Source organism: Sitophilus oryzae, unplaced genomic scaffold (assembly GCF_002938485.1).
Source record: "Sitophilus oryzae breed Bouriz unplaced genomic scaffold, Soryzae_2.0 scaffold_130_pilon_pilon, whole genome shotgun sequence".
Taxonomy (NCBI): Eukaryota; Metazoa; Arthropoda; class Insecta; order Coleoptera; family Curculionidae; genus Sitophilus; species Sitophilus oryzae.
Window position 1 is genome coordinate 1794756 of NW_022145960.1, and position 9196 is coordinate 1803951.

The 9196-nt window shown below is 29.0% G+C and overlaps 1 long non-coding RNA gene across 2 annotated transcripts; it reads right to left on the reverse strand.

Annotated features, from left to right (window-relative positions):
* Window positions 1-7811: 7811 nt before the first annotated feature.
* Window positions 7812-8669, reverse strand: LOC115874959. 2 transcript variants are annotated; one of them, XR_004048941.1, is made up of 4 exons: window positions 8486-8669; window positions 8331-8413; window positions 8016-8138; window positions 7812-7946 (listed from the first exon to the last, which is right to left on the reverse strand). It is a non-coding gene; the product is annotated as an uncharacterized LOC115874959 (long non-coding RNA). The 2 variants fall into 2 exon arrangements; XR_004048940.1 differs by lacking the exon at window positions 8486-8669 and having other exon boundaries at window positions 8331-8458.
* Window positions 8670-9196: the final 527 nt, after the last annotated feature.

The following is a 9196-nucleotide window of genomic DNA, read 5'->3' on the forward strand; positions in this document are numbered from 1 at the left end:
ATCTCGCCCCCAGGCTGATCTTTTAATAGAAGGCACTGATTGGGCTAATCGTTTTTTTTTATTATTTTTGTTTTATAAATATGGCGTATGTGCTTGTGAATGAATTATGACTTGAACATATTGTTTTTACTCTGTCATATAGCCTTTCATAACACCTTATTTTATATTTATAGTGTGATGGTTTTAGTAAATCCATAAATCAGTAATATCACACTAAGAAGAAGTCATGACGCATTTTTTTATCGATTTGTTTCATTCTTCAGTTTGTGTTATAAAAATAAGCTCTGTTATTTTTCGTACACGGGTATAGATAGATATATTATTTGCAATTTTGAATAAATATTTATATCCATTAATCTAGACACCTGGTTCAAGGGAAATGTCGAGCAAATATAGAATTATTTATTATATCGTGACTTGATTTCCTAGGTTTAGAACTTTCTTGTTTTTGAATTAGACAAACAATTTAGCTTGAAGATATTAGATATAAGTACCTAATTTTTTTTAACCCGTAACTGCTACCGATCTTGACCAGGCGTTTGGTAAAACTCACGTTTTAAGTTTTATTAGAATTCTTTAAAATTATTTAAAAATTTTAACTTTTATTGTCCTTTATATGAAGCTAAAAATAACCTAGGACACCACCTAATTTTAACCAATTAAATATTGAAGGGCTTTAATTCCCGATAATTATAAATATAAAATCGATAGGTACGCAGTGACTAAAAGGGTAAATTCGAGGGTAAATTATAAGGTAGATTTTTTGTCGAGGAAAAGAAGCATTTTTAAAAATGGATTTAAATTAATAAGCTTTCAATTAATTTTCAAAATTCTAAGTTTTCTTGAAGAAAATGTAATGAAATACCTACAAATGCAAATAAAGACGGCATATAGTCGTGATAGTGTTATAATTAAAAAAATTGTGAAGGCGTAAAACATTCCAAAATATTAAATTTTGGTTTTATAGTCTATAAAATGAATAACTTTGAATTTTGACCGTTATGTTTTACCAACATGGCAAATATAAAATCCTTTTGTCAAAAAAGTTACTGATATTCTTTAAATTGACTGCCTGAACGAATCAGATAGGTAACTCTTTTTTTTTACTTTCGTGAAATAGAAAAGGAAAATAATAAAACAAGTGACAGTTCTTCCTCTTCTTGCAAAAATCAACACGAAATGTCATAATTGTCAAAAGTAAAATGTTATCAGCTTTTGACATTTCTAAATATCAGACCAATGCCGTCTCTAATAGAACAGCCTAGGAGCGAGATTGATGACGTCACACTAGTTAGATACTACGGATTATTAAATATGTTGTAGAATACATGGAAAACATAATTATTCCTCGTATTTTTGGTTTGTATTTTAAAAATGATATAGTTTTACATGAAATATACATAATATACAGTTAATAAATACAACATATATACCTAATTATAGTAATAAATACTTTGACAAATAAACTATGAACCATACAAATGCAGCAAATGTTTTACAAAATACTAATAATGAATAGGTACATAAGATAATGCGTCAAATGTAAAATATATTTTATATTTTGGGGTTTGAAAATCGATCTAATTTAACAAAAAACATTCAATATCTACTAATAGTGATGTATTATTATTTGCATTCACAAAATTTATATGTATATTTTGCAAATATCAATGTTCGAAAAATTATATTTGCAAATAATACAATACCAAAAAGGCGTCAGCGATGGCTATGAAATAAAAATCGCTGTCATTTTGTATGTAAAATTATTCTAAAATTTTCTGATTAAGTTTTCATTTGGTTTTTCATTATTTTTATTTGGTTTGAAAAAACGTTTCGGCTAACATTACCTTCTTCAGTGTTGTGTCATATGAAAAAAATAGTGTCGAATATAATCCAAAAAATTACATACGTTTATACAATATATTGTATTTATTAACTGTATATTACGTATGTACATTTCATGTAAACTGTATCATTGTTAAAATACAAACTAAAAATACGAGGAATAATTATGTTTTCCATGTATTCTACAACATATTTATTAATCCGTAGTATCTAACTAGCGTGACGTCATAAATCTCGCTCCGAGGCTGTTCTATTAGAGACGGCATTGCGTTAGCATGGCCGCAAGTTGCTAACCTAATAAAATTAACACTAGAAAAGCCCGCGGGACCTGTCAAATTCACAGTTATTTGTTTCACAGACTATATTAAAAAATCAATGGATATTAAAAGACAAAACGACACAAACAGTGTCGGATCCACGGGGGTGCTTCGGGGTTCAAACCCCTTCCTCCTTTCCCCCTCCCCCCCTCCTTTGGGTTCAACCAACAGCCAAGTAATACGATATTAATAATTTCTTTAGTTACAAACGACTCTGGAGTATGTACTTTGACTAAAATTTTGTGTCTAGCACCCCTCCTCTCAAAATTTGTTCTTCATTTTTAGAAAATGTTGTCAAAAACTTTACATTTTAGTCAAATACTTCTCTAATGAAACTCGCCTTTATTTTTCTCCTAGAATCCGAAAATTATTTAATATACATATATGCGTATAGGATATTCCATTACAAAAAAACAACTTTGATATGTAACTTTTTTTGGGGACACCTTGTAAATCTCTCTATATTTTTAAAAACTGTTTTAAATTAACCTACATATGCTCACATTTCATTTCAATACAGTATATTTTCAATACTTTTCAATACACAGAAAGTAGAAAGAATATTCATAATAGTAATAATAGATATGAGTATATAATAGATATGAGTAATTTAATAAGTTAATTTGAGATTTTGATATAAATTTTAATACAATAATGGGATAATGGTAAATAGTATTATAATTATTTTAATTTAATTATATTTCATTATTAGTGTTGAATAGATTTTGTAGAGCATATTAATAAGTTAATTAATATAATTAGTGAATCCTACATAATAACACAGATAACACATAATCCAGATGGCTATTGCTTACGGAACAGCATGTTTTCGATGGGACAGTTCCCTATTAATGACACAGAGGGCGCCTATAGCCCAATCTAATAATATTTTTAAAACGAATGAATTTGGAGTCACGCCACGGCCACGCGATGTGAAGCGACGTAGCCGGTTGTTCACATTTATAAGCAAATTCCCGGTCAAACCCAGGGAAAATGTATATTCGGACTTTAATACTAGATAATTGGATATGAAAATACTAGTCGCAGTGGAAGTTTGAAAGTCAGAATTTCTAGATGCATATGTATGCTATTTATAGCCATGAAATTTATAATTTAGATTTTATTTTTATTATTTGTCTCTTAATATTCATTAGCTGAAAATAAGGGTAAAGGTTATCTATATAGTAATAAATAAAATTTGGCACATAGGTTCCTTAAGTGATGTAAATGAGCACTAAGAAAGGATTTTTTGAAAATTCGACCGCTATGGGGGTGAAATTAGGGATGAATGGCTGCATAAAAATTTGTTAAAATCTGGTTTAAGAATATGAAATTTTTCACGAGTGCTCCTTGATTGACGTAATTGAACACTAAGGGGCAATTTTTGGAAATTCGCTCTTTAAAGGGGTGATATGAGGGGTACTTTTGTATACAAAAAAAGCATGTCCTAGGACTACGAAATTTTGCACAGAGGTGCCTTAAGTAGCGTAACTTAACAGTTCGATTATACAAAGCGATTTTAGGAAATTCTTCTACTAAGGGGTGAAACTGGGGGTGAAATTTTGCATATTTTTTTAAAATTAGTCCGAGGAGTTTGAAATTTGGAAATTGTTAATTAAGCGACGAAAGTGAGTACTCAGAAACGAATTTTGGACATTCATCCCCTAAGAAATAAGGGATGAAAATTGGTATAAAAATTTGTCAAAATCGGTTTTAGAAGTATGAAATTCTGCGTAGACGTTCCTTATGTAACTTAATTTAGCACTAAGAGGCAATTTTAGGAAATTTTCCCTCTAAGGGGGTGAAATGAAGGGTGAACGTTCTGAAAAAAAATCTGTCCTAGAAGTATGAAAATTTGCACAGAGGTTCATCAAGTGATGAAAGTTATACTCAGAAGCGAATTTTGGGCATTCATCCCTTAAGAAATAAGGGATGAAAATATGTACAAAAATTTGTTAAAATCGGTTTTAGAAGTATAAAATTGTTCGCAGACGTTCCTTATATAAGGTAATTTAGCACTAAGAAGCAATTTTTCGAAATTTTCCCTCTAAGGGGGTGAAATGAGGGGTGAACTTTCTGAAAAAAATCTGTCCTAGAAGTATGAAAATTTGCACAGAGGTTCCTCAAGTGATGAAAGTGAGTACTCAGAAGCGAATTTTAGGCATTCGCCCCATAAGAATTAAGGGATGAAAATTTGTACAAAAATTCATTAAAATCGGTTTTGGAAGTATGAAATTTTGCGCAGACGTTCCTTATGTAACGTAATTTAGCACTAAGGAACAATTTTTGGAAATTCGCCCTCTAACGGGGTGAAATGAGGTATGGACGTTCTGAAAAAAATTGCTTGTTATTGCTAAATTACGTTACATAAGGAACAAACAGAATTTCATACTTCTAAACCCGATTTTAACAAATGTTTGTACAAATTTTCATCCCTTATTTCACTCCCTTAGGAGATGAATGTCCAAAATCCACCTGTACAAAATTCCACAAAAATTATAAAAATTATACAGGGTGGCGCCTCTCATACAACTCAGAGGCTCCAAGGAGAACGACGAGTTCGTATTGAAATGAAATTTTGTGAGCATATGTAAGTTAATTCTGAGCACGTTTTAAAAATATAGAGAGTTCTACAGGGTGTCCCCAAAAAAGTTTGGAATACCCCCTTTATTAATTTTTAGATTCTAAGAGAAAAATAAAAGTGAATTTTATTAGGGAAGTATATGACTGAAATGTAAGGTTTTAGACTTACTTAAGATTTTCTAAAAATGAAGAACAATTTTTAAATTTCAAGAAAAACTACCTAAATTGGAATTTACCCTATTGCACTTTAAATCAAATTAAAATCTGACCCATAAAGTTATACAGGGTGAGGCAAAATTAATGCTGAACATTGGTATAACCTGTATAACTCCTTTAATACCCACCCTGTATAACTCGTTTAGTTTAATTGAATTACCCAGAATATTATTCCGATATTCAATGGAAAATTCATGTCACTTCAAAATACTATTAAGGTTGCCGGCCTACCCCTGAAACAAACATTTTCCTAGATATTTTCATTTCTATGATTTAGTGTGAATAGATCTTTATTATTTGATAAAATCTAGGGTGGCTGTGATATGTCTGACGTTACTTCAACATAGCTGTCAAATTAGTTCAACTTTAGCAACTAGTTATCATTTTGTGTCAGTTCGTCAGAGTTGAAACAAAAAAAAATCTAAGAAATTTTCCGAAAATAGAAACTTATCCTACATCAAAGAGAATTGATATTATTCTATTAGTTAGCTCCTGATTTTATCTAGTCTGGGCTTTTTTATTTGATTAACATATATCAAATAAAAAAAGCCCAGACTAGACAGTGTTAACAAAACTCGACCAAACCAAACCAAACTATTGTCTGAAACTGCATTTTTTACTTATAGTTCGTCTGCTGGATCTATACTAAATATGAATTTTACTTTGTTTTGTTGATCTTTGAAAGGTGTATAAAGTCGAATCATTTTAGATTGGACATTTAAATTTTATGGGATTTTCGGGATCCCGGAATTTAATATCGGGATTTCGTGAGATTAATGATGTACAGATGCATGTCATGTTGATTTGGAAGTGACAATCGATAAGATTTATCATATAATTTTACATACCTATTAAACGACAGCGATCTTCATTTCCAAGCCCACTCCCACGCCTTTTTTTTCTATCGTACGGTATATTCACTAACTGCATTACCTACTTATAATTTATAACAGTTTATATTCACTGATTCATTTATAATTTGCATCCACTTAATATTGCTTGATTTATCCATCGTAAACTTTGCATAGATATAGAAATATAACGATGGACAACTCTTAATGTGTTAAATTATACCGTACGATCGAAAAAAAACGGCGTCCGGTTGGTTTGGAAATCACAATCGATGACATTCCCCATATAATTTTACATATCAAATGACAGCGATCTTCATTTCATAGCCATCGCTGACGCCGTTTTTTTTTCGATCATACGGTATATGGTAAAAGCCATCGATCACCATTTCTAAGGTAACTTAACGCCGTATTTTTACATACAAAATGTGCAAAAAAAATCTATATGAATGAACTCACAATTTTCTATCCACTTTGTACATAAATTAGGATCTCTTTGACATATGAAACTTAAACATATGTACACCTGATTTCCGAGAAATCCCACAATTGTAAAATTGACCTTATTACCAGATATTTTAATAATAATTATCACTAATCACACAGTTGTAATCAAAGACAGTCAAAGGTATATAGTATATTACCATCACAGATTACCATATATTACCCGGCTTTTAAAATATCCATTAAAAACAAAAAACAGTAACGACATATCTAAATATTCTATCCTTGTCGCATATGGTTCGTTCCTGTATTATTCTGTGATAAGGGAAGGAATAGAGATTTTCTGTGATAAGTGGTAAAGCTAGGTTTTCATATGTACAAATTTGGCAAACTTTCCAGGAAATTCGGTCATATTTTTATTATAAAATTATTTATCATAAACAAATTTATTGTAAAAAAAAAATTTGAACGTATATTCAAATTTTAAACGTTTCAATTAATAAATAACGTAAATCACTTTTAAATTAAATTTAAGAAAAAAAAATCAAAATTAATAAAACGTAAATCACTATAACAAATCATTATTTTAATTTCAAATTTATATTTCGAAGTTATATTACAAGTTATTTACTGTTGTCTTATACAGAGTATATCAAGACAAATGCGAAACTTTAAGGGGTGTATTCTTTGTTATTTGTCAACATTTTTAAAATAAGCTGAAGAGGTTGAAATAAACTATTTCTAATATTCGTTAATTTGACAAAAAACTGGAGCAACGATATGGAAAAAATGGATAGATTTGTATATTTAGAACGTTTTTATGACTTGCAATTTTTCCATTAAATTCATTATTTGAAGTTAAAAAAAATGTAAATCATTATGTATTGGGACCAAAAAATATTTTTAGCAAAGAAGCTGTTCGCCTTAAAAACAGTTTTATTTTCTACTACTGTAAAATATTTTTACAAACGACATATAAAGATAATTGATCGACATACATGTTTTAAGCTAACCTTCCTAAATCTTCCTTAAAATAAAAAGATTAACAGATGGGAATACATATTATACCGTATGATCAAAAAAAAAAAACGGCGTCCAGTTGGCTGGGAAATGGCAATCGATGACATTTGCCATATAAATTTACATTTAAAATGACAGCGATCTTCATTTCATAGCCATCGCTGACGCCGTTTTTTCGATCATATGGTATATCAAATAAAGTATTATTAGAAAAGCTCTTAAATTAATTTATTTCCAATGACAATAGTGTATGTTTGTAATTAAAGTTAGTTAATAAGAATGTGTAGTATATTTCAACATCATTCACTGGTTTTAAAAACATCAAAAAATATGCATGTGTTTTCATAGTATAAATATGAATTGTTCCTTACGTTAGTTCTTATTGATATAAAAGCAAAAAAGTATAAAAATTAAAAGCTGCAATTTTATTAAAAATATGTTATTCTAACACATATTTTTTTAACTGTAATGTTCTAAATTGATGTTCATAATAGGAATTTCTAGGAAAAATAAAACTTAATAACTTAATTTTCATAAATAAATTTATTTCTATTAAATTTTATAGAGCAATTTGTATTACAGTTTTATTTCACATATTTTGTAATACTGCTTCGGTGCAGTGCCCCATTGCTATCTGTGAGTTCATTTAAATTATGACGACACTACTGATCTAGAAGATAAAAATGTACCTAAGTACCTAATATTATCATCAAAAATGACTAATTTTGTATATTATTACCTATAATGGTTAGATGAGTTGTGAATGTAAACTTCTTTACGCTGGTTTCTTGAATTTAGGTGATATTAATTATCTTCGCATCATCATGGGCTCTAATCAACTGTAGAGTATTCGTCAATCAACCTGAAATATGTAATACTATTTACTTTATATTTACGAAAAATTATCATTTTCTTTTTATGAAAATTTTGAGTTTAAATTTAAATGTGATTAGAATAAATATACATCAGTATTAACATTTTATCACAGGTAATATTCTATATATTATCTGTGATTTTATGCTAAAATGTTTAGTTTTGTGAAAATATTACTTACCTATAATATTTAAACGAGTTCCTGAATGTACAATTTGTTTATCACGATGTCAAGTTCTAAAATCTTGTATTGGTTGTCTAAAACTGTTTGATTTTGCTTAGTTATATTGTATCCTATATTTTATTAAACAAACTCGAAATAATGTTTATAATTACCTTCATCAGCCTTCATATCATTAAAGTGATAATAATAATCACTTATCATTATCAGTCATTATGTAGTTATTTGTTCATTTGTTGCTCTGTTTGTTGTTGTTTGTTTTCAAAGATCATTTTTGAGGTTAATGTCATATGAAACTTTTCGTAATTAGGGAACTGGTAATTGACGTGTGACGATAGATTAATAAAATAATAATGAACGTATTAAGTTAAATATTTATATATTAATTTAACATATCTATTTCATGTTTATAAATTACATAATTTTTAATTTGGTATAGTACCTTTAATTTTATATATTCATAATGAAATGAAATATATTTCGATATAACGTTTGGCAACCACGCAACTGAAGTGCAAGCGACATCTGTGCAAGAGAAGCAAAACCTCCCAAAAAAGTTAGAAAAGAAATCTAAAAATTTCAGATTATTCAAACGTCACTCCAATATTTTTCCAAATTGGAGTGAAATTAGGGTGACAATTTTTAACAAGTAAGGAGCCATCTGGATTATGTGTTATCTGTGATAATAATATTAACTGGAATTTCATTTTATGCCTACATTCGCATGAAGCTTCAACCAATCTCCAGACCCTAATTTAAAGTTTAATTTCCGAAGGTCTAATTTCGTATTTAATCTTATTTGAAAGGGTTAGTTTCTACACTTAAAAATATGTTACGTTTTTATAGATTAATATTTCAGTTTTCCC